Source organism: Hyla sarda, chromosome 1, assembly GCF_029499605.1.
Source record: "Hyla sarda isolate aHylSar1 chromosome 1, aHylSar1.hap1, whole genome shotgun sequence".
Taxonomy (NCBI): Eukaryota; Metazoa; Chordata; class Amphibia; order Anura; family Hylidae; genus Hyla; species Hyla sarda.
This window is the reverse complement of record NC_079189.1, coordinates 494,057,401-494,084,616: the sequence shown is the minus strand read 5'-3', so window position 1 is coordinate 494,084,616 and position 27,216 is coordinate 494,057,401. Positions and strand designations below refer to the sequence as shown.

General features: G+C 41.6%; 1 long non-coding RNA gene across 1 annotated transcript in view; it reads right to left on the bottom strand.

Moving 5' to 3' along the window:
- The window catches only part of LOC130288303 (uncharacterized), a 58,991-nt gene extending 32,456 nt beyond the window's left edge, over positions 1 to 26,535 (bottom strand). Inside the window, exons 1-2 of the long non-coding RNA XR_008847447.1 lie at positions 26,457 to 26,535; positions 16,850 to 17,008 (exon numbers count right to left, since the gene is read on the bottom strand). This is a non-coding gene — a long non-coding RNA (uncharacterized LOC130288303). The remainder of the gene's footprint in view (positions 1 to 16,849; positions 17,009 to 26,456) is intronic.
- Positions 26,536 to 27,216: the final 681 nt, after the last annotated feature.

Here is a 27,216-nt window from a genome sequence, read left to right as displayed (position 1 = left end):
GGCATTAATTCTTCTAGTTCCTGGGGGCTGCCCTGCTAGATGATAAGCTCATCATCTATATAGTGCCCCCAGGAAACTACCTTCTCAATGTGTGGGATGGAGTTCGATGCAAAGAGGTTCCTCCCACAGCTCCCACAGAAAATTTTGGCATAGGAGGGTGCAAAGGCCACATCCATAGCCGCTCCCTGGAGCTGTAGTTAAAGGACTCCTTTAAACTAAAAAAGTTGTGTGACAGTGAGAAGGTCAGTAATTCCAAGAGGAATGAGCAAAGTTGTACATTGAGATTACTCATTCTAAGAAAGTATTGTGTTGAATGGGCGCGTACAACCCCTTTACTTTGCAGGTCACCAAGTACATGTTATCATTAGGTTGGATGCCGTATAATTTCTTAAGTACATTTGGTGAAATCTTTGATGTGGAAAGGAAGTGTCTCAACTAGAGGTTTAAGTAAAAAAAAAAATTGATTAACTTAAATGCTGGCTGACATGGGGAGCAGCAGGGGGCAGGCAGTGGAAATCGGCAGAAGTAGGGCGAAGGACAGTTTTTATAATTTTTATTTTTTTTTTCCTAGCCTGGCCATGTTTAAAAAAAAAAAAAAAGGACAACCACTTAATAAGTGTTATGGTATGTGTTAGAAAACCATTAAATGGCCTATCAAGCACTGAGGAATCAAGATCTGTGAGAGAGCTGGTCTGTGATAAACATCTCTACAAATCAGTTGTTGGACTGCAAAGGATCCAGATACTGTTTCTAAAAACCGTTCCAGATCTCCTCATACACAAGGATATTTAGCATAACTGAAAGTTCATTTGTTCGCAGGAGAGAGGAGCGATAAGCTTGCTTCTGCTGGACACCTTTGGCAGCTGCTTATCTCTTCAAGAACAAAAAGGTTGGGCAGAGTCAGGAGTCCCAAATACAATAGACAGTTGGCAGGTCCCACCGAGGATGGCAGGCCTGGCCAATGTTTGACTAAAGCGTATCCGGCCTTTAGGCACTAACTGTGAAATCATCTATATAGAATGCAAACTAAAATTAACACTATAGTGATGTCATTACCAAAGAACATAGGAATATATACAGACAGTTCAATGTCGAAAGAAAACAGTCTGACGTTATAGCACAAGAACACAGCTTGCAAATTATGACACAAAGGCATGACATAGCCTATAAATAAATATGTAAGAAGACAGAATACAGATTATTCATGAAGACAAACTATTGTAACATCAGCACAAAAGAGCAAAATCATGAAATAAATAACACTATTGTGACAGCATCAAAATATAGCGCAGCGTAAATTAAGACATATTCAATTGGGACTCCATAATAATAGGACAAAGCATATAAAAGCAGACATGAATTATGATAAAAAAAATTGTGACATCACCAGAACTTAACATGGCCTAGGTATAAATACACATTAGACATGATCTTAATAGAATCCAGCTTATAAATGAAGACAGTCTATTGCAGGAATGAACACATCATACATACACTCTTTGCAGATGCACAAGCAAGGAAAAGGAGAGAAGGAGAGGAGAAAAAGGAGACAAGAGAGAAAGCAGAGGGAAAAAAAAAGACTACAACACTCACAGAGGTTGATGATCAGAAGAGCAGTCCCAGGGTTCCCACATAGAGAGAAGCACAGGCGTAGAGTTGTTCATAGAAGCTGTAAGAGATTCTAAAGAACGGATCTCACGGATAAAGGCTAGTAAGTCTAATTTGGAAGGCGGCAGGGTCTTCTTCCAGCACTTGGCTATAAGGGTCTTAGCAGCTAACACTATATGCATGAAAAGCTTGAATAACTTCTTAGACAGGGCCCTATTAGACAGGTGCAAAAGATAATGAAGAGGGTCTAAGGCGACCAAAACACCAGTAATCAAGTGTTGCACCATATGCCAATAATCCACCACAAGGGGCAGGACCAGAAGATATGAAAAACCATCCCCAATCCCAAACCACAGTGCCAGCACTGAGGGGGGATAGTAGGGTTCAATTAATTCAGGAGTTCCAGGGTATGGTACTATTCCATAAGAATTTTATATTGAGTTTCCTTATAGCCCGTTCGCAAATAATGTGCCATTTCTGAATAGAGATGGTAGTGTTCAAAACTTCCTCCCACCAACTCATGTAGCGATGCGAGGGAGGATCACCATCTATGGGGTGAACGAGAAGGGAGTAAATGCCACCAGGTGTTGTAAATGGGCCGCCCAGTAATATTTAGTAATTGACCCCCATGGACCGGCTGGCCATCATGACTGACATCGGAAGATGATGGTGCTTTCCGTCCCAAATAAAACGAAAAATAGCCGTTTGGAAAGAGCATAGAGCGGGACATTCATCGGCAACATTTCAAAATAATAAATGTCATTTTATCCGCCGTTATACGCCCAAAAAACGAAATATATTGTCACCGCCATCTCTCCATGAGGGCTCTGAGCTCACGAAAAAGAGGGAGGAAATTAGTAGAGTAAAGGGAAGAATAGGAAGAGGTAAGATAGACACCTAGGTACTTTATAGCAGTTGGAGACGATTTGAAAGAAAAATTTACACGCAAGAGAGGGAAGGTTAAGAGGGAGTGCTTCAGATTTATACAGATTGACCTTATAGCCTGAGACCACCCCATAGTCATGCAGAACCCGAAAGCAAAGGACGGGAGAGGGTAAGCAAAACATAATCTGCAAACAAACAAATTTAAAATTGCCTATCGTGAAGGGCAATGCCAGTAATGTCTGTGTCCCCCCAAATCATAGCAGCAAGGGGCTCAATACACAATGCAAAAATCAGTGGAGACAACGGACACCCCTGGCGAATACCATCTCCCCCCCCCCACCCCCATAAAAAGAGTTAAAGGGAGAAACCAGCCTAGGCAGAAGGACAGAAGAGTCTTATAGTACCAATAAGTGAAATCATCTGGACCGGGGGAGCGACCCGCAGGAAGAGACTTGAGAAACTCCTGAAGCTCCTCATGGGTGAGAGGAGAGTTCAAGACAGCACAGTCTGCCTCCAACAGAGTCAGCAGGCTGCATCGAGAGAGATACGCTCCACCAGGTCAGACAGAAGCTGAGAACGGAGGGAGTAAAAGTCAGAGTAATAGTGACAACAGAAAACAGACAAAAAAAAAACAACAGAAAACAAAGCAAACAAAAAAAAAAACATTGGCCGAGGGGCCAACGCAGAGGCCAAGATCCATAGAAAAAACAGTAAACAGAAGGATCCCAAAAAGCTCCAGTCCATTGTCACAGCCTAAGGGGGGAGAAGTGGGAGAACGTCACCAGGAAACAGCCACCAAAGGAGGAAACATCCCATCCCAAGGCCGTGCCAATCGGGCAAATGCTTGGAAAACACAGGTGACCAAATATGCAAAAACATGATAAGCATACAAAGCATTCATAAATATAATAAAACAAATATATAGCTGAAGTCAGGAGAGAACCAGACTCCAAGAACAGTCCCAATGCCACCACCTTGAGAAAAACATCAAGAAACAAACAGCACCACAGGTCAAGGGGGGCCCAAGGAGAGCCTCTAGGAGTAGGAGGCAGAGGCTTCTGAGTGTGCCCAAACCTACGGGACCAGACAGGCTGCCAAACTGGAGGGAGAGGAGGAGGAGATGTCAAGTCCCAGCCAACCAGTGTAGAGCAAAAGCCAGGAGGTCAGCAATAGAATGCAAGAACGCAGAGCGTTCATCCCTGCGGGCATTAAGTGCAAACGGGAAACTCCACCGGTAAGGCACTTGATGAGATCGCAGGACTGCTAAGAGAGGTTGAAGCATCCACCGTTTTCTCAACGTGAGCCAGGAGACGTCTTGTTAAAGTTGGATAGGGGCTCCATCAAAATCAAAGTTCCTCAGGGATCGGGTTTTAGCCATGATAGCCTCTTTAAGCTGGAAATCGTGCATACAGCAGAGATAACATCCCTGGGAGTGCCAGAGGTGGATTTGGTGCGGAGGGGTCTGTGGGCCCTATTCAGTTTGATTTTGTGGGAGGAAGGCTCACCCACAATGAGATAAAAAAATAGCCTCCAGAGTCACATGGGGATCTTCCTCTCTGGTCACCTCAGGCAACCCCCGCACCCGAATATTAATGCCTCTCCCGATTGTCCAAGTCCTCAGCATGAGAGTGGAGATCACTGAGGAAATCCATTTGAGAGGCAATAGTAGGGTGGAGCTGAGCAATGTAGGCCCTGGTGGAGTCATGGGCATCCTCCAAATTTTCAATCCTGTCTGAGACATGCCGCAAATCTTGGCATATGGATGAAATCCCCGCCCTGCAAGTATCTTTGACCTCGGCAATGAGCTAGCAAAAATCCTCCTTCGTCGGGATCTGGGAAAGAAGTTGGCTCCAATCCAGCGGAACAGGGGAAGGAGCAGGCACACCTGAACATGCTAAATCCGACTCAGAGAGGGCATCCCAAGAGGTATTATCTGCCACCAGTACAAGTGGGACTGAAGGCACTGGTGGGGTGGAGGTAGATGCCCGGGAAGTGGACCTCAGGGCCCAGCATGCAGCTTCTGGGTAGACATGACTCTGTGAGGCTTGGGAGAGAGTGAGGAGTTGCAGCTGACTGAGGAGTCCAGGGGTCAGGGAGGAGGGAAGGATAGGCAGTGCTGCCCAGGTCCCAGCCACGGGAGAAGCAGCAGGCTCCACACTATGTTGCAGGTGGAGATGGGCTATGCACAGTACAGCCAGCAGAGGGCGCAGGAGGATCAATGGAGGGGGAAAAGGACCCACTCACAATCGTGGCCCAAGATGGCTTCCCCCCTCCCAGTGGAAAAGAGGAGACAGGTGAACAGGGCCGCCATCAGGGGGTACAGCCGGTACCCCTGTAAGAGGCCCAGACCCCCAGGGGGCCCAGCCAGGACCAAAACCTTTTTTTCTGCAGTGGTTGCAGATAGTTACTAACGTTCCGCGTGTGGGCACGTCTGCAGAGCTATGACACGGCGCATTGGCACTGAAATCAGAGGAGAACAGCGACCTGAAGAAGAGCTGGAGCGGAGCAGCAACCAGGAAGCCAAGTGACTGATCGAAGCCAGGTGCTCCTCCAGTCCAGGTGTGGTAGCTTGGGGGTGTAGGATATATGGGGTGTAGCTGTGCGGTAACTAAAGGGTGCTTGTTTAACCCTTAACTGTCATGACGCCAGGGGGAGGGCTCCTCTGTATATGCTTATCCTACTGCCACCTGTCCCAAGAGCGATAGGGAGGTATAATAAATGATTGTCCACAACCGGAGGATTCAGAAAACTGTCGGAACTTTTACTGCAGGTTCTATGCAGAATCAAACTGGAACAGTCTTTGTACATTCAGAGTCTATGAGGATCCTGACAGTTGGTTGGGACCTTGTGAGTTTTAAGCTCAGGAGATTTATATGCGCTGTTCCACTGGATTTAGGGGATTGAGTTCAGGTCCAGTGGTCATGCTAGCTTTAGTGGGGAGTTGTATTATAACTCAAGGTTTAGTATTATCAGGCTTCGGCCTGGTCTTGTCTTTGTAAGTTGCACGGATCTACTCTCTCTGCTAGTCCGGAACCCAAGAGAGCAAGGATTGGCTGGCAGCTCCCTTATATGGGCAGGGGCTGGCCTTGAGCTCATTGGTCCATACCATCTGTCATTCACTTTACAAGGAATTATGGTCTAAACATGTGACCACCCATGTGAACTAGGAAGGTCCTTCAACACACCTTACTAGAGTTAACATTAGTCATGTGACCTAAGGTCCTGCCACACTATGCAACATTAAATATATAATTACATATACATGTAAACATGATAAAATTAAAGAAGGAAGAGGTGACTAGGGGCTATCCAACCAGGAGGATGCTACTGGAACGAAGTAACTCTGACTTTGCTGACCACCATACAAGGTACGGAGGCAGTGGTCGGAGCACAGACATACTGCCTCCAGCCATATACGGACTATGGCTGGAAGCAGTATGTCTGTGGAGGTACATGAGGCTTATAATTACTAATGGGGTACAGGGGGACTATAACTATGGGGGGCACAAAGGGGGCCTATCACTATGGGGGCACAAAGGGACCTATAACTGCCTATGGGGGCACAAAAGGGGGCCTATAACTACCTATGGGGGCAAAAAGGCGGCCTGTAACGATGTATGGATGCACAAAGGGGGCCTATCTATAACGATGTTTGGGTGCACAAAGGGGGCCTATAATGATGTATGGGGGCACAGAGGAGGTGTACAACTATATATGGGGGCACAGAGGGGGGTCTACAACTATATAGAGGTGGACATTGTACTAAAGAAAGGAGCCTAAAATGTTTGTCTGGTTGCTCTGACAGGTTCTGTGGAGTGGAGACAAGTCTTGGCCAGGAGAAGTCATTATGATTCCCCCAGTCGGATAGTGAAAAAAAAGAAAAGGAAATGTGAACAATTTTGATCAGAGAAGATGTCCCCTTTGAGTATCTAAATGTAATTGTAATCACTTATTTAGTGTTCAGAGTGCATTCTGGTATCTATCTCTATATGGTCAGTGGGAGATTTATCAGTACCTGTATAGAAGAAAAATTGAGCAGTTTCCCACAGCAACCAATCAGGTGGCTTCTTTCATTTTTCAGGGGCTTTCTTAAAAATTAAAGAAGCAATCTGATTTGTTGCTATGAGCAACTGCTCCATTTTTCCTCTGCACAGGTTTTTATAACTCTCCCCTGGTATGTGGGAATATTTGCAAATTTTAGGGGGGTTTCCCAGTATTCAGAATAGGGTATATTAGATTATAGCAGAGCGTGGCGCAGTAAAATACTTAGCAGCACAGTGTTTTACTGCACTTCAATCTGCTATAAAGTAATTAGAAATATATCATTAGAAAGAAAAAAGGGTTGGGGTGTCCCTGGGGGTGGACTCTTGGGAAAGACACTGGGGGGGGGGGGGAGGCCCTGGCCTTGCGCTGTGTAAGGGGCCCGAAATTTCTGTTGGCGGCCCTGCAATTGAAGAGGGGTCCCCTGCAGACAACAGGGCCGAGGATCCACTCACTTCTACACCCAGCAGTGCTGGGGAGGAAGTCTGAATGGCAGCAGGAGCTGGGGTCAGCGCAGCGGTCTCCAGTAGCAAAGGCGGGGAGCCAGCAGAAGATGGCAGCATCGGAACACACTACGGAGCTGCTGGAATTGTGGGGGTGAGTGGCAGCAGTGACAGAGTGGTCTGCCGGTCCTCCGGCAGCTTAAAGGACAACTGCAGAACAATATAGGGAATAAGTGTTTGATCGCGGGGGGTCCGACCGCTGGGACCCCCCGAGATCTCCCTAACGGGGCCCCGCCATTAGCACTCATAGTGAGCACAAAGGCGCGTAGCGTCGACCTAGAGGTCTACGGTGACGCCCCGTCTCCTCCCCGTCCCCATACAGTTCTATGGAGGAGCCGGGGAGGCACGAACGCTGCCTCCCCGCCTCTCCCATAGAGATGCAACGTCATGCTGCGGCAGGCACGCCCCCTGCACGGGAGAGCCGCGGCACAGCCGCGGCCCCATACAGGAGATCGTGGGGGGTCCCAGCAGTTGGACCCCCCGCGATCAAACACTTATCCCCTATCTTGTAGATAGGGGATAAGTGCATATTAAGCTGCAGTTGTCCTTTAAGTTCAAAGCAGGATTGCAGAGACAGGCAGGTCCCAGAAAGCGGGTGCGGGAGTGGAGGCCTTGAGCGGGGCCCGTAATGGCGGTGCTGCAGCCAGCTGGAGATGGCGGGGCTGGCAGCAGGAACCTTGCGATGCCTCCAGGAGGGTTTGATGCAGGGCAGAGGGAAGGTGATTGCTTCAGGCAAGGTCGGGAGGTTCTCCCCATCAAGGGGAGCAGGGTCACCAGGTGAAAAGCTTATGTAATGACCTCAGGGAGCGGTAGCCACTTCAGTGTGCGGCCATTAGCTTTGGCGCCTCGTCCCCCACCCCCTTTTTTTTGCATAGTTTTAATCAGAAAAGTGTATCAGTTTGTTGCATTCAACTAACTAGTGTTTTTGCAAATAAAGTCATTTAGAAAATGTTCCTACTGATTACCTATTCCTGCTTTTTTCCTCCATGTGTGTGTGTGTGTGTGTGTGTGTGTGTATATATATATATATATATATATATATATATATATGTGGTGTAGGACGGGGTAATGTGTAATTAACCGTTTTGTGACGCCAGGGTGTGGTTGACCTATACGTCACCTGAGGTTTGCTTTGCTGAGGTTGGTAAGATGGTACAATCCGTTACATCTCAGGTTAGTGTGAAGGAATTACAGAGTGAATCTAGGGAAGCTTATCGGCTTGCTGGGACTTATAGTTTTTTTTTTTTTTTATTGTCTTTATTTTCCATTGTTCATTCACATAAATAAAAAATCCAGAAGTATTTTCTTATAGATTACACTATTCATCCCACTTTCCCACCCTACCCTTCCTCTCCTGAGAAACGTCCAACACCCGAGGGTGGGATTTTTTTTTTAAATACTTCAACATTTCAGGATTCATATTTATTTCTCTATTTCTCTCTCTACTCTCTCTTTCACCGATCCCAGATCGGCCACCGATCCCTTATTTAACCTTGATTCTTGTTTCTTATTGCCCTTACAGGATAATATTTCAAATTTCATAATTTTATCTTCCAAATTATACCAATGCCTAAGGCTTGGGATCCTAAAGGACATCCAGACCCTCATAAACAATAACTGAGCACAGAAAAAAAGTTTTCTTAAAAAAAGCTCCTTGTTCCATATTGCCTTTTTGAATACCCAATAGCACCTGAAGGGGGGGGGGGGGGGGGGGAAACTCATTTTCCACCTGCAATCTAATTTTAATTTCACCCAATATTTCCTGCCAAAATGCATTAAAGGGGTTATCCAGAAAAAAAAAACTTGTTTTATATATATATATAAACTGGCTCCAGAAAGTTAAACAGATTTGTAAATTACTTCTATTAAAAAAATCTTAATCCTTTCAGTACTTATGAGCTGCTGAAATTAAGTTGTTCTTTTCTATCTAATTGCTCTCTGATGACACCTGTCTCGGGAACCGCCCAGTTTAGAAGCAAATCCACATAGCAAACCTCTTCTACTCTGTGCAGTTCCCGAGACAAGCAGAGATGTCAGCAGAGAGCACTGTTGCCAGAAAGAAAACAACAACTCAACTTCAGCAGCTGATAATCATTGAAAGGATTAAGATTTTTTAACAGAAGTAATTTACAAATTTGTTTAACTTTCTAGAGCCAGTTGATTTAAAAAAAATCAAGAAAAAAGTTTTTTTTTCCTGGAATACAAAGGGGTGGTCCGAGCATGACCACATAATATGAACACAGTCTGCTCCTTCTGACCTACATCTTTGACTCTTATCCTCTTTCCAGTGACCTATTTTCTTTAAATTTACAGGAGTGAAATATACACCATGCAAAATTTATAATTGAAATAACCTGTAAGAGTTATTTATTGAAACAGTGTTAACATTTCTTAACGCTGCCTTCCATTGTGCCTCTGTGATTAACCCCAGTGAATCTTCCCATTTCTTTTTAAACCTATATTGTACATTTTTAGTGACTTCAAACCGTAATATTTTATATAATCTAACCATAGTTTTCTTATCTGAACCTTCAAATATTCTTAACTCATAAAATATGGTAGGGGGTTTAATCGTGAAAAAAGCTAAATCTTTAGTGGACCTATGTGCACTTTGTATCTGAAAAAATCTAAAACTATCTATTTCTCTTAGACCAAAATCCTCCTGTATTTCTTTAAAACTTTCAAACCATTCTCCCCAATAATATGCCCCAATTCCCTAATTCCTTTAGACACCCAAAACACTGGGTCGGGAACCGTCAAGAATTCACTCAACCTTGGATTATACCCAATAGGAGTAAATTCCATACCCCCTTTTATTTTACAATTTTTTTCAGATATTTCCACCCCCTCATCAACATATTAGCATAGGTAAACGAGGGTAAAAGGGCATCAGATTCTAATAATACTCCTAAATCCCACTCTATATCTTTATTTATTACTATTCCATTCAGTTTCCCCGCCGAAAGGATGGTCGGGCACATCCCCCTTCCTCATTAGGGGCTAACCATTCCAAATATTTTAGCCTTGGGACTTATAGTTGATTGTGCTGTATATGACTGACTTCACTTGTGTTGCAGCCCACGCTAGACTTTAGTGACTTGAGCTTGACTAACTTGCTGGACTTGACTGGTATTAACCCCCGTTTTTCTGTTTTTGCATTTGAATTTTTTCCTCATCACCTTCTAAAAATCATAACGCTTTCAATTTTGCACCTAAAAATCCATATGATGGCTTATTTTTTGTGCCACCAATTCTACTTTGCAGTGATATTAGTCATTTTACCAAAAAATCCACAGCGAAATGGAAGAAAAAAATCATTGTGCGACAAAATTGAAGAAAAAATTTCATTTTGTAATTTTGGGGGCCACCGTTTCTACGCAGTGCATTTTTCGGTAAAAATAACACCTTAACTTTATTCTGTAGGTCCATACGGTTAAAATGATACCCTACTTATATAGGTTGGATATGGTCATACTTCGGAAAAAAATCATAACTACATGCAGGAAAATTCTCATTTTCTAACCCCTATAACTTTTTTATTTTTCCGCGTATGGACCGGTATGATGACTCATTTTTGGCGCCGTGTTTTGAAGTTTTTATCGGTACCATTGTTGTATTGACCAGACTTTTTGATCGCTTTTTATTAATTTTTTCATGATATAAAAAGTGACCAAAAATACACTATTTTGGACTTTGGAATTTTTTGGCGCACACGCCATTGACCGTGCAATTTACTTAGCGATATATTTTTATAGTTCAGAAATTTTTGCACGCGGCGATACCACATATGTTTATTTTTATTTACACAGGGAAGGGGTTAAATGACCTTTGTTAACTTTTTTTTCACTTTTTTTTTTTTTGCAGTGTTATAGCTCCTATAGGGAGCTATAGCACTGCACACACTGATCTCCTATGCTGATCCCTGCAAAGCCATAGCTTTGCAGGGATCAGTCAGATAGGGGCTCGATTACTCAAGCCTGTTGCTCAGGCTTGGAGCAATCAATCCCCGATCAGACGCCGCAGAGAGAGGTAAGGAGACCCCCGCCTGCATCCCAGCTGATCGGAACATCACGATTTTATCGCAATGTCCTGATCAACCCGACTGAGCTGCCGGGAACCGTTTGCTTTCATTTTCAGATTTTCGTCTGAAGGGTTAACAGCGCGCAGCACAATGATTGATGCCGCGCGTTGTTAGCCCAGGGTCCCGGCTATCGTTAGCAGCCAGGACCGACCCGGTGTGATGCAGGGTCACGGCTTGACCCTGTTTTTCACACCAGGATAGGCTTAGGGCGTACAGGTACGCCCTAAGTCCTTAAGAGGTTAAATCCCCCTGACTTAGTGCTTACCGCAAGGCTTTGACTTTCACCTGGGTAGTGGGGTTAGCTGGTAGTAGATGCGTGGTCGCTGCACTAGGCCTCATACCTCCTTCAGGATCACCTCAAAGACAGACTTCACACTGCACCAACCTGTGCCTCAGAACTTACTAAGAGTGAGAACTGAACTCTGACCTCACTATATAAGGGAGGAATTTAGAGAGGTCACCTGGTTCACTTTTGCATACTCCCCTAACAACAAGGTTCATAGCAATATATTTCTTAAGGTATCAAGTGCATAGAAAAATACAAATGCATTAACCATTGCATAGCTTTGTATAATACTGTAGATCATAGAGAATCCCAAGGAGAGTGGGCTCAAGACGGACATTGAGGCAGACACTCAGGATGGGCAGGAGTACAGAAGAACACAAACTCCCCCCTCGAGAGAAAAGCCATCCTCAGCGTAACGCCCCGGAGGGCAGATGGTGGGGAAATGGCCTAATAGGCCTTGGTTAGAACAAACAAAATAGTTCCTGGGGCATTAATGAAAATGTCTTGCACAGGGCTATGTGAATTCTCCTGGGGCATTGTTTGGAATGTCCTTCACAGGATGATAAACAGTTATAAGAGTTCCTGTAGCATTTATACGAATGTCCTTACATACTCCAGGTCAAGAAGAAAGTAATGGTTATTGTAACGGTTTGTTTTATTGGGTAATTTTTACCTTTGTACCAACACTTAACCCTGATGATACTGATACTAACATTTAAAGCTTATGAACATTTTTAGTTACAATAACATGTACACATAAGAAACCATAAACAGACTATATTCCTTTGGTATGACATGACATATTTCGGATCGGGCTGTCAGAGGCTTTTTACCCAGATGCCTGTGCAACGGGGCCCATCGGCTTTTTGCTACTTCTCCCCAAAACATAGAAATTTTAAAGAGTACATTGAGGTAGGAACAATATTGACTTCCACTTAAGGTTCTGTTTAGACTTACCAGGTGCTCTCTGTGGCCACTTAGAGAACCCTGTGCACAGTGGACAGGAAAACAATATGACAATACACATCTTGGTATTGACATGGACTGGATTATAAACACACTGACTATGAGATAACAGTCCTTACTTAAGACTCATTTTTAGTACTATACATTAACTCACTATCTGTACACAATTTGTAATATATACAGTCATGGCCGTAAATGTTGGCACCCCTGATTTTTTTCAGGAAAATGAAGTATTTCTCACAGAAAAGGATTGCAGTAACACATATTTTGCTATAGTCATGTTTATTCCCTTTTTGTGTATTGGAACTAAACCAAAAAAGGGAGAAAAAAAAGCTAATTGGATATACTGTCACACCGAACTCCAAAAATGTGCTGGACAAAATTATTGGCAACCTTTTAAAATTGTGGAGAAATAAGATTGTTTCAAGCATGTTATGCTCCGTTAAACTCAACTGTGGCAAGTAACAGGTGTGGGCAATATAAAAATCACACCTGAAAGCAGATAAAGATGAGAGAAGTTCACTTAGTCTTTGCATTGTGTGTCTGTGTGTGCCACACTAAGCATGGACAACAGAAAGAGAAGAGAACTGTCTGAGGACTTGAGAACCAAAATTGTGGAAAAATATCAACAATCTCAAGGTTACAAGTCCATCTCCAGAGATCTAGATTTGCCTTTGTCCACAGTGCGCAACATTATCAAGAAGTTTGCAACCCATGGCACTGAAGCTAATCTCCCCGGATGTGGGCGGAAGAAAAAAATTGATGAATGGTGTCAACGCAGGATAATCCGGATGGTGGATAAGCAGCCTCAAACAAGTTCCAAAGATATTCAACTGTCCTGCAGGCTCAGGGAGCATCAGTGTCAGCGCGAACTTTCCGTCGACATTTAAATAAAATTAAATGCTATGGCAGGAGACCCAGGAGGACTTCACTGCTGACACAGAGACATAAAAAAGCAAGACTACATTTTGCCAAAATGAACTTGAGTAAGCAAAAATCCTTCTGGGAAAATGTCTTGTGGACAAATGAGACCAAGATAGAGCTTTTTGGTAAAGCACATCATTCATGCTGTTTACCGAAAATGGAATGAGGCCTACAAAGAAAAGAACACAGTACCTACAGTGAAATATGCTGGAGGTTCAATGATGTTTTGGGGTTGTTTTGCTGACTCTGGCACTGGTTGCCTTAAATGTGTGCAAGGCATCGGGAAATCTGAGGATTACCTACATATTTTGGGTCGCACTGTACAGCCCAGCTGGGTTTGCGTCCGAGATCTTTGCTGGCCATGGTGACTCTTCTTCTTGGCCACAAACTACATGCTAATGGGTATAGGTTCTCCAAACCTACAGTACATTCCAGCAGTAAGGACAGACTGCCAAAAACAGCATTGATGCCTGTCCCTATGTTCTGTTGTCTTCAGTAAGGGAAACATAACATGATAAGTTTCCTTTAAGGCCTAAAACAGGCAAGTCACTAACAGGATAAAGGTACATACGATTTAGACATAATCTTATTCATGCACACTGCACAGGCAGGGAGAGTAGTATAGAAAATAAACATACATATAGACGCCCATTACACCATATGGACCAAAAGGGTGTAATTTTGGCCTTTGTTTGGGTTGCTTAAATTGGGATTTAGCTTAATTTGCTGTATGGAATAGTTTAATAGCTGAACTATTCCATAGATCAATATGTAGTTTCATTCATTCTATTTGCTATATACTGTAAAAGTGTGAAACTGTGAAACATCTTGGATTGCAAAGAGCCGACATTCTCTACTTGCACAGAGGCCATTTTTATGTCTGCCACTTTTCCAGCTTGTACAGCCCACACAAAGCTACATGTTCAAGTCAATGCCACTGTGTGTGATAAATGATGTAAATACTATTTTAAATGTTGTGTACTATGTTCATTAGCCTCCATTTATGCTGAAGACATGGGTGGTAGGTGGTGCACATAGCTGTTTCTTGCAGTAGACTTCCAGCAGATGCGGTTCTCCGTACTGTCCGATAATTACTGATATCATCATAACCACACAGCGCTGTGCCAGGTGCAGTAAACCTACAATGTGGAGACGTGTTGAAAAATGAATAAGTCTAAATTAGAAAACTATGTTAGTGATTTATTTGGTTTTACTCTTGCAGTATTTAAGACTTACAGAAAGAACATGAAAAAATACTTTTACAGTGTATGAAGATTGGGATCACTGACAAGGTGACATGCACACTGCTAACATTCCGTGATGAATTTACTTATACGGTGTAACTTTATTTTAGTATTAAATACATTTTATCGAGAATTGAAATGCATGGCAGATGCTTATCACGGTGACATTCCAAAAGTTTTCAGGGCTGAGACCACCACAGATTAATACAACAAGTGGGGAGCATGCGTCTCTGGAGTCAAGGGGGGGGGGGGGGGGGGGGAAGGAATCAGCTACTCTGCGGTGTGGCAGTTTTTCATTAAGTATCCGAAGGATGTTGAAATGGCCACATGCAATTTTTTTAAATATCTTTAATCTTTTCAATTGTGAGGCCCTTTGGTCTAGTCAGGCTGCCGCCACCCCCAGGCTGTGTCGTTCGATAGCCATATGGTCTCCGCTTGCTGCTGCCACCTCCAGGCTTGGTCATTCTGACAACTTTTTGGTCTCCTCATGCTGGTACCACCTCTATATCAATTGTGAGGCCACTATATGGTCTCCTTATGCTCCTGCCACCTCCAGGCTGTGTAATTGTGCCGCCATGTGGTCTCCTTGTGTTGCTGGCACATTACATGAAAATTTTAAGCAATAAGTTATTTGAATAAATTTGAATAAATTTATTTTAATTCATTTTAATTAATAATTTTAATAAAAATGCCCCACCATCATACCATGTGTGCAGGGCACGGCGGTGACACGCTGTTCTTCACATGGTTTGCCTTTGCAAACGGAGTCACACAGGGGAGGAACTGCTAAAAGTCATTCATCAAGAAATCAAATCATGGCTTACTCCACGAAAACTGGAAATTGGAACCATGGTGACCGACAATGGGAAGAGCATCTTGTCTGCGCTGCTTCAAGGAAGCCTGTGCCATGCACCCTGCATGGCACACATGTTCAATCTGGCTGTCAAGCTGTTCCTGAATTGTTCCCCCCATCTGCAAGACATCCTAACAATGGTAAGAAAACTTTGCATGCACTTCAGCCACCCGTACACCGCAAAGCACACCCTCCTTGAGCTGCAGCGTCAGAATGGCAACCCTCAACATAGTCTGATTTGTGACATTTGAACATGTTGGAATTCCACCCTCCATATGTTGGACCAACCGTTACGAACAGAGAAAAGCCATCACCGATTTCTTGATGATCCAACCGGATAGGGGACTCCCCTGTGTAACTTCAATGTCAACCAGTGGCAGCTCATATGTGACACCTGCTGTTTGCTCAGGCCCTTTGAGGAAGCCACATTATTAGTCAGTCACCAGGATTATGGGATGGACGACGTCATTCCACTGCTTCATATCCTACCACACGTGTTGGAAGGGATGGCTGGTCAGGGCACTGGAGACATGGCACCTACATCTAGAGGCCACATGAGCCCTGTGGGGGCTGAACTGGAGGGGGAGGGGGACAGTGGAGCACAGGCAAGGTTTTGCAAAATGGGTGGTTTTTATAATCATCTGACAGGAGAGGAAGAGCAGGAGCAGGCTGTGGAGATACAGGGTGATGAGGAAGACAAGACAGAGAACTCAGACACACCATGGCCATGTGGTCTCCTCATGCTGCTGGCACAATTAAACATTTTGTGTTAATCTGTTTGAAAACTTAAATTAATATTTAAAAAATATCTTACATTTTTTTTGATCATGAGGCCCTATGGTCTCGTCAGGCTGTTGCCACCTCCAGGAAGGGTCGTTCTGCCACTATATGGTCTCCTCTTGCTGCCGCCAATTTCTGGTCTCCTCTTGCTGCCATCAATGCTGCTGCCACCTCCAAGTTGTGTCATTGTGCCACCATATGGTCTCCTCATGCTGTTGGCACCTTATATTAAACTTTAAAAATTTTAATCTACATAAAATCTTCAATTAAAATTTTACAAAATATCTTTAATTATTTCTATTTTGAGGCCCTATGGTCTCATCGAGCTGCCGCCACCTCTAGGCTCTTTCATTGTGCCACCATGTGACTCCTTGTTATATTGGGTTTTGTGGTCATACAGTATTAGTTCAAAGTAAACGCTTAGAGCACCCGGGACATTAAACTTTAAAATTTTGAATTTAAAAAAATCGATGTAATCTTATCAAGACTAAGGCTCTATGGTCGTCGACATCATATATTACCTGTGGAATTACCACAAGAACCAAATAAAAAAGGTTGGAGCGATAACAATGAACCATAACTGATTAAATGAAACATTCACACTTTTACAGCTTGATTTTAAGATAGAAGTACAAGCTTTTTCACTGCAGCCACTTCTAGCTTTATGTGCCCACTTACCCAAAGGCACAGAAGCTCCTGTCCAATTTGCTGGTACTACAGTCTCTCCCTTTTCAAGTGGACACTCATATCATGGGGGTGCACTGAGAAGCAGGTTCTGGGACAGGTGGTAGCTGGCCTTGTGGCGGACCGCCAGCTTGATGCTCACCATAATGGGTCCTAAAAAAAAAAAAAAGATTTAAAAACAATTAAAATAAATTCAAATTAAATAAAATAAAAAATATATGAAAAATATATCTTTAATTTCTTCAATTGTGACGCCATATGGTCTCCCGACCCTGCTGCCACATCCAGACTCTCTGAGTTAGTGATTCTAATAGTGATGCCTGTAATCTGCATGTCATACTGAATAACAGTATTATTTCACAAGCACAGCACACTCCCTATGCGTGTTAAGAAAAGGCGAAGTGCTCTACACCCCTATTGAGGCTCTCTGTATACCAAAAATAGCCGTTTTTAATAGAGATTTGCCGCAAATAAATTCAGACAGAAAGGAATTTTGGGGGGAAATTTGGCAAATCGGACAATTCAAATTTTTCAAAAAAAATCGCTCATCTCTAATGACAGCACAGGGGAAGTACTATGAATGAAAGGTAAATTACATCAGCAAGAGCACTAAAATTACCTCTGAAGGGTTACTCTAACAAAACTATGCAGTTTTTTTTTTACCTCAGAATTATCAGAATTATGTGCTGTAACTTCATATTCATTAGGTCCTCAATATTGTTACTAATTAGACAAATTAAGTATAGTATCTCAATATAGTGATAACTTTTTAAAACTTTTCCAGGTTAAGGAAAGCATAGCTGTCTTCCCCCCCCCCCCCCCCCCCCCAAAACAGCGCTTCACCTGTCCTAAGGTTGTGTGTGGTATTATAACTGGGCCATATACTTCAGTGGAGCTGTCCTGCAATATAATATACAAACTGAGGACAAGAGTGGCGCTCTTTCCGAAAGAAAGCAGCTGTGTTTTCCTAATACTAGATAACCCCCATTTTTAGTACTGCTTCTGAACATTTTAGAAAATTACCATATTTGTTAAATGAGGGTCCCCATATTTCTAAAAAACAGAGTGGACAAAAAAAAAGTAAAACTTTTCTCCCATAAGAATTTCCGCTTTCAGTTTAGTAACATTTATTTCACTATAGAAATATTATCACATTTGCCTGTAGTAAATGACCCTCTGTTGTATTTCTCGTGCTCAATGTTCCTTATCACATTTTTCTCTTCTTTTAAATAAATAAATGAATAAAGTTTCCTAAATTGAGGGTTAATATTGTATGTAGTTTGTAAGCTTTTGTAGAATAATAGCTTTTTGTCCATCTCATAGATTCCCCTGTCTTCCTTAGGAGCCATGTATTTATTTTATCTCTTAGCAACAATGTGATTGCAACTTTCTTCCGTCTCTGGAGAGATTCCGGCTCATTAGAAGGAGCAGTCAGGGATGAGTTTGTTGGAATGTGGACCTATTGATGAAAATGTACCTTTTATTGTGTCCCCAAGTCTCCCAGATGGAGCGGAGGGTGGTCTGCACATTTACATTCACACTATTTCTGAATAGTGATACATTCAGCAATGTTCTCCTCTATTTACAAATGAGTCACTCGGCTTCCAGGAGATGAAGTTCCTGCTATGTGCCATCATTATTAATAACTAATGTGACTGAAGTATAGTCAGAACACAGGAATACTTTTTAGCTTATTTTAAGCCTATGAAAATTATTAAACTTTATTGCAAATGAAGTGCAAGACCATCATTACACATTATAGCGCAAAACCAGGAACGTGTCTTGTTGTAATAGAAGTGTTTCATCAGTTCTCGGGGCCAAGAAGTTCTGAAGCAAAATATATAAAATATGTATATTTAATTGAAGATGACCTGACTGTAAGTTTGTACCTTATGGTATTTGCGGCTTTACTAAATAATATTCTCATGTAGACGACATGAATTTGTATGAAGAAACCTTGGTAATATTTATACTAATCTTACTGATTAACTTTTATTACCTTTCTTAGAGGGATAATGAAAAATAATGAGATTTTAAGATTTTTTGGGTGTTTTTTTTTAAATTAAATTACATATTTTTTATTATATTATTACATCAATGGCCCAGATTTATCAAACTGTGTGAGAGAAAAAATAGAGTGATTTTCCCACAGCAACCACTCACAGCTCAGCTTTCACTTTACCAGAGTTCATTTGCTGAGCTGTGATTGGTTGCTGTGGGAAGATCACTCTAATTTTTCTCTCACACAGTTTGATAAATCTCGGCCATTGATGTTATAATATAATAACAATGTTATTTTTAATGGTGAATTTAAACACACACACACACAAAAAAAATCATTAAATCTCATTATTTTTCATTATCCCTCTAAGAAAGGTAAGAAAAGTTAGTCATGGCCGTAAATGTTGGCACCCCTGATATTTTTCTAGAAAATGAAGTATTTCTCACAGAAAAGGATTGCAGTAACACATGTTTTGCTATACACATGTTTATTCCCTTTGTGTGTATTGGAACTAAACCAAAAAAGGGAGGAAAAAAAGCAAATTGGACATAATGTTACACCAAACTCCAAAAATGGTCTGGACAAAAATTATTGGCACTGTTAACTTAATATTTGGTTGCACACCCTTTGGTAAAAATTACTGAAATCAGTCGCTTCCTATAACTATCAATAAGCTACTTACACCTCTCAGCTGGAATGTTGGACGACTCTTCCTTTGCAAACTGCTCCAGGTCTCTCTTATTCGAAGGGCGCCTGTTGCCAACAGCAATTTTAAGACTCATTGCTGGCCACTTCAGAACTCTCCAGCGCTTTGTTGCCATCCATTTCTGGGTGTTTTATGACATATGTTTAGGGTCATTGTCCTGCTGGAAGACCCAGGATCTCGGACCCAAACCCAGCTTTCTGACACTGGGCTGTACAGTGCGACCCAAAATCCGTAGGTAATCCTCATATTTCATTATGCCTTGCACACATTCAAGGCACCCAGTGCCAGAGCCAGCAAAACAACCCCAAAATATAATTGAACCTCCACCATATTTCACTGTGTTCTTTTCTTTGTAGGCCTCATTCCATTTTCGGTAAACAGTAGAATGATGTGCTTTACCAAATAGCTCTATCTTGGCCTCATCTGTCCACAAGACATTTTCCCAGAAGGATTTTGGCTTACTCAAGTTCATTTTGGCAAAATGTAGTCTTGCTTTTTTATGTCTCTGTGTCAGCAGTGGGGTCCTCCTGGGTCTCTTGCCATAGTGTTTAATTTAAATGTTGATGGATAGTTTGCGCTGACACTGATGCTCCCTGAGCCTGCAGGACAGCTTGAATATCTTTGGAACTTGTTTGGTGCTGCTTATCAACCATCCGGACTATCCTGCGTTGACACCTTTCATCAATTTTTCTCTTCCGTCCATGCACAGTGAGATTAGCTACAATGTCATGGGTTGCAAACTTCTTGATAATGTTGCGCACAGCGGACAAAGGCAAATCTATATATCTGGAGATGGACTTGTAACCTTGAGATTGTTGATATTTTTCCACAATTTTGGTTTTCAAGTCCTCAGATAGTTCTCTTCTCCTCTTTCTGTTGTCCATGCTTAGTGTTGCACACACAGACACACAATGCAAATACTAAGTGAACTTCTCTCCTTTTTATCTGCTTTCAGGTGTGATTTTTATATTGCCCACACCTGTTACTTGCCCCAATTGAGTTTAAAGGAGCATCACATACTTGAAACAATCTTATTTTTCCACAATTTTGAAAGGGTGCCAATAATTTTGTCCAGCCCCTTTTTGTAGTTTGGTGTGACATTATGTCCAATTTGCTTTTTTTCCTCGCTCTTTGGTTTAGTTCCAATACACACAAAGGTAATAAACGTGTATAGCAAAACAAGTGTTACTGCAATCCTTTTCTGTGATAAATAATAGTGTTGAGCAGCATAGGCCATATTCGAATTTGCGATATTTCGCGAGTATATGGACTAATATTCATCATATATTCACAAAATTTGCATATTCTCGGCCTTTTTTTTACTATGCGCCATAAAATTTGCATGCGCAATATCACGTGATCTTCAGCAAACATGATCATTCTCATTGACCCACAAGCTAAAAGAAGGGAGGGATCAATATTCGTGAATATTCGCATATGTGAATTTTCGCACGCGCACCAGTCTGACACAGCAACTAGTATTGTAACCTTGTTTAGACCACAAGCTGGAAGCAGGGAGGGATGATCACTGTGATGTGTACTGTGAAAAAAATGCGAATATTCGTAATTGCGAATATATAGCGCTATATTTGCGAATTCGCGAATATGCGATATTTGCAATAAATATTCGCATTGCGAATATTCGTGCCCAACACTAATAAATAATTCATTTTCTAGAAAAATTTCAGGGGTGCCAACATTTACGGCCATGACTGTATTTTTCTCTCACACAGTTTGATAAATCTGGGCTAATATGTTTGCAGCTATGCCAAATTTTCATAGGACAATAGAAACATTGTGTTGTTGCTATCTAGACCCATATCATTTTTGATTATAAAAACTTTTGATTTTTATTTGTACCATTTTTGGGTATGTATGTCTTGGAAACTAATAGGCAACAGGTGATTGTGTCGCTGGGGTGCCGATGGGGTGACAGGCACAGAGACAAGTGCATCTAAAGGGTAAAACTGACAGCTGAGCTCCCCTGTGCAAAATTTGTATTGCCCACTCTAAAAACTCTGGATAGGAAATGCGAAAAAAAACCTTGGCAGCAGGCGCTCAGTAATCCAATAGGAAGTATCACACTCTGGTCACAAAGTGAGTAAGTTCATCTACTTTATTCATGTACAGCAATGACCCGTTTCGGGGTTAATCCACACCCTCACATTGACACAGTACATAGCATAAAACATGAGGGGTTTAAATATGCATTGTAATTGACACACAAAATGGAGGGCAGTGCAAAGATCAAAAGTTCATGTACATGCAAAACGGTGCAGTTTAGTCAGATATGCATAGCATGGTCAACTATAGTGCTGTGTAGAGGACCAGACTTAGTTAATATGTCTAACAGGAAAAAAGAATAAGGCCAATTTATTTAATAAGTAAAATCAGATACACTGTATTATGTCCGGGATGATATGGGAGAGAGGCTTGGATAACGTGACTGTAACATTACTGCGTGTCACGGATGTAAACACCGGCATGCCGCAGCTCCGCTGATAGCTGGTTGGTGAGGACGCATCGCTAGGGAGCCGGTCACATGTCCACCAACAACCAATGATGAGGGGGGGGGGGCGTGCGCAGAGATCGTAGCTTCAGCGGAACAGCGCACAGAAAGCACTGGCTATCGGTGTCGGCATCTGGGAAAGCCAAGTGCCAATATGAAATCTCTGTTCTTTGAACTTGAGAAGCTATGTAGTGATGAAATTCAACATCATTTAGACAGTTCCTTCTTGAATGTATATATACAAGAAAACATTCCTAGAGACCTACGCATATGTCCCGAACCATTATTTTCTAATGATGAGGTTTTCTGCTCTAGATGGAACATCGCCCTAAAGATATGTTCTACCACTTTTCTGAACCTTCTAATAGAAAAAAGGAAACCGTTTGGTTGACAACACTGCCAACCAGATTGATGCATATCTCAGCAAATTACAACATTGTCAATTACTCTCAGAATATTCCATTTGGGATAAAAACCTTATATCAAAAATCCCAAAAATTGAGAGACATGTTATCTAAAAAACTTGCCAAACTTACTAGAGATCGTAATGATTATGCCACTGACAACGTAAAATACTGGTTAAAAAATAACAACAACACTACAAACAAACCAGTTCCAAAAAAATGCATCCAAAACTGTATACATAACAACAAACCACTTAATACCACCACACGGTTCTACAAATCCAAACCTCAGCCTTCCCTATATCCATTGAAACCACAACCCACTGGAACTTTTGTAGCTTCCACCCGGTCCAAACCTACAGCCGCATCCCCACATCCAGTGTCTCCAAACAATACAGATATAAATCTTCCGATGACGTCACTATTGCAAGCCCATCCAGCACTCCTCTCCAAATCACATACCATTGCCCATTCAGCTTTAATACATCCCACACCCCAGAACATTCCAGAAGAACTAATAGCACTACTAGAACAGGCACGCAATACCACCTATACACTATCATCTGGATGTTTTGATTCCATCATTGAACTCTCCTCTGAAGATTCACTACTCACCACCCATGGTACCATTAATTCCCCCACTCTTACCAGTTGGCGATTGCCCGACCATACATTTTACACTCCATCTACAGTCACCAACCACACCCATCAAGATACCTTATTTATCAATGGCGATGCTAAGTTTTTTTTAGGACTAACCACCACCATCCAGTATTCAGATCCTCTAACAATCACCACTACAGAGCAAATACACCAAGCTCCCCCGTTAAGGACAAAAAGGAAAAACTTCAGAAAGAGAGGCTGCAGAGGGAGACAGAAGAAAAAGAAAACCTCATCATCCAAAACATCTAATATAAACACTGTTAAAATGTTCAACCTCTAAATCCTATTGAAAAGATAGGCCTCAAAAGAGGCCTATCTTTTTACCCCTCTAAATGCTCCAATGATTTCCAGTTATTTCTGGACTTAAATTCCTTTAACAGAAAATTGACAATAAAACGTCACTTTAGTATGAAAGATAACATCACCAACACTACCAATAGTGACAACCCATTGCCATCGTCATCTGATACCACCTCTACACTCACCCTCTTTTCCACAGGTCTACACCCAAAATCCCAATTATACCCCCTTCATCACTGGGGCAGTTTTATTGAGACCTTCACCACCCTGGTCTTCAAAGAATTTGAGAATTTGAAGCCACGTACATGTATTTCAAATCTCTCTAAAAAAAAGCAGCTAGCCCCCCAAAAAAACTTGCTCTCAATGATCACATTGTTATTAAGTCAGCAGATAAAGGGGGTGTTGTTGTAGTCCAGAACAGGGAGGATTACATCACTGAAGCTCTCAGACAACTCGCTCTATCTAAACAGGAAGCAGATAATATACTTATACAGGAATGTGCTCTCCCTATCTACTACCACCTCCCAAAGGTGCAGAAGAATATAGAATAACCACCAGGGACACCGATTATATCAGGTATAAACTCGCTCTCCTCAAATTTATCTCACTATATTCATATTGGGCTACAGAGGTATGGCATTAAACTGGATTCTTTTTTAAAAGACACTACTGATTTTATTAAATCTATTTTGGAGCTCAAATGGGAGGATCATTTTAAATTTATGACCATGGACATGTCGTCCTTGTACACCATTATTGATCACCACCTGGGTATAGAAGCCATCTCGCACTACCTCTCCAGTGATGACCTCATACCTCCAATACAAAAAGAGTTTGTCCTGAAGGGGATTCATTTCATCTTCACTCATAACTATATTTATTTCCTAAATAAAATCTATAGGCAGTGAAAAGGAACTGCTATGGGGACACAGTTTGTGCCTAGTTTTGCCAACATATTTGTGGGACGCTTCAAAGAAATCCATATTTATAATCATCATCTCTTTATACATTGCAAGTACTATAGACATTACATAGATGACATCTTTATAATCTGGGACCATTCTGCCACCGACTTAGAAGAATTTCTTCAGTACTTGAACAGTAATAACTGGGGCCTAGAATTAACACAACAAATTTATGACAATAATGCTGAATTCCTTGATGTCTCGGTATTCCATTCCACTGACAATATAATAGGTACAAAAACGTACTTCAAAAAAGTAGATAGCAAGAGCTATCTACATTTTGAAAGTTCCCACTACAAGAATTGCCTGATCAATGTGCCATATGGCCAATTTAAGCGCATGCGCAGAAACTGTACACTTGAATCGGATTATAAAAAAACAGAGTAACACTTTAAAATCTAGATTTATAGCTAAAAAATATCCATCCAGCATTGTTCACGCCGCTAGCAAAAGAGCCAGTACACTGACACAAGCCGAGTGCTTATCTAATCCAAGACTATCGCTTCTAATAGCAAAGACCCAGTGAGCGATAGGTCTTGTAATTTCATCACAACTTTCTCGACCAATGGTACCCAAATAAAAACCATCCTCACTAAATACTGGGACATCCTACTAAATGATCCTTTCTCCAATCTGTTCTTCTGCCCAAACCCAGAGTCACATACCGAAGAGCAAGATCATAAAAAAATATCCTTGCACCTAGTAATCTTAAGAATCTCAGTAAGAAGAACACCACATTTCTCTAAAACGGGCTGCTTCAAATGCAATCACCCACGGTGCAAATGCTGTTCTTCCCTTACACATGGTAAAACTTCATTTACTTCTAATAGTACGGGAGACACTTTTCAAATCAAAAGCCATAAGACTTGTGTCTCCCAATACGTTATATATTTATTAGAGTGCTCCTGCGGCCTACAGTATGTAAGACACACCATTCACTGTCTCAGGAATCGCATTGCAAAACATCGAAGCAACACAAATTTAAATTACCAACTGCATGGCGTTTCGAGGCATGCATCAATATATAATCACAATAACTTTTCAGAGTTTACAGTGTCCTCCATTGAATTTATTGATAAGGATATCCCCCAAAAGTATAATATGCTGCGTCAGCGTGAAATCTTTTGGATTTTCAAATTACGCACTTTATCTCTGTTAGTCTGGTTCTTTTAGCTTCATCAATACTCTGCATGTGCACATTTTATACCCAATGTTTTATCAATTGACTTTTAATTATTTTTCCTGTGTTTTTAAGACTGTTCACAATACATTTATAAATACATTTTATTTTCCTATTTTATTTTCCTTCCCCCCCCTTTTCCCCTCATGCACCCCCCACCCTCCTCCCTCTTTTCTTTCTTCTCACTTCCACATTTACCACTATTTAATGATCATATATATCATTTTTACCTTTCAATTTCATATTTATATTCATTTCAGGTGACTCCAATAAAATCTTTTATACTGCACTATTTTTATTCTACATATGTACATTTTATATATTAACTATATATATATATATATATATATATGTATTAAATTCCTATATGTCCAAAACAGGGAATTTTATTCCATACTATGCAATGCCACCCTTCTTTTATAATATATTACTATCACAATATGCACCATATAACCTCCAATACCATCTTTGCCATTGGATATATATATATATGTGTATATATATATACCAAAGAAAGGAACCACAGCATTCCAATATAGGTAAACATGAAGAGGTTTATTGACCTGACATCAAAGCGACGTTTCAGCCGCCCGCTTGCAGCCTTTCTCAAGCTCCACAACCAGTGATAGTAACAGAGTATTTATACAGGAAGTGTACAGCAAATCAATTAATTTACAAAGTGCATACAAATTGGATTAAAAATTGCATCCAATAGTACATATGTGGATAAAGTGCAATCATGTAATATGTTAGAAAGTGCACATATTAGATGCTTCTCACTGAAATCAGTGATCCCCATGTTAGAGTCAGATAAATATAATTAATACAGTGAACAGTGTACATAGAATAAAAGAGGGGCAGAGCATACATACATTAGATCACCGGTCAAAGACATCTGTATAGTAGCTGCCATAATTGCGTGGAACGCCGCCTCGGCTCCCGGCGCATCGCATTGTCCAGTGTGTCCATGCGCATGCGCAGGAGTGACTCACTGTTCACAGAGCCTATCACTGGCCGGCGTCACCGCAGCTATGGAAACAAATCTCTACATGACCGCGCGCAAGCGCAGATGGAAGTGGTGAATCCAGTTTCACCATAGGCGAGCCTGGCATCTTGGGGGTCTCTCCATAACCAAAGTTCCATGCAATTTTGTAGTCGGGGACGTGGATGATAGGTTTCTTGGGCTCCCACCCTATGTGATCCCATAGGGGGAGAAGCCTATCGCAGATGTGGGGTAACCACAGTCAGCTTGACGGCATGTACCTTCTCATCCCATCCGACACAATATAACAGTATGTGGACAATAGGACATGATAATGTATACAGTGGAGATCGTGTTTTATTCAACAGACGCTTGTTCCGGTTGCTCCTGCTTACAGTATGTCGCCTCCTCGTTAGTGTTATCTAAAATATAAGAATTTAAAAATAAAAACATTATGCCATTATGGCAGCTACTATACAGACATCTTTAACCGGTGATCTAATGTATGTATGCTCCGTCCCTCTTTTATTCTATGTACACTGTTTAATGTATTAATTACATGTATCTGACTCGGTAACATGCGGATCACTGATTTCAGAGAGAAGCATCTAATATGTGCACTTTACCTTTCTAACATATTATATGATTAC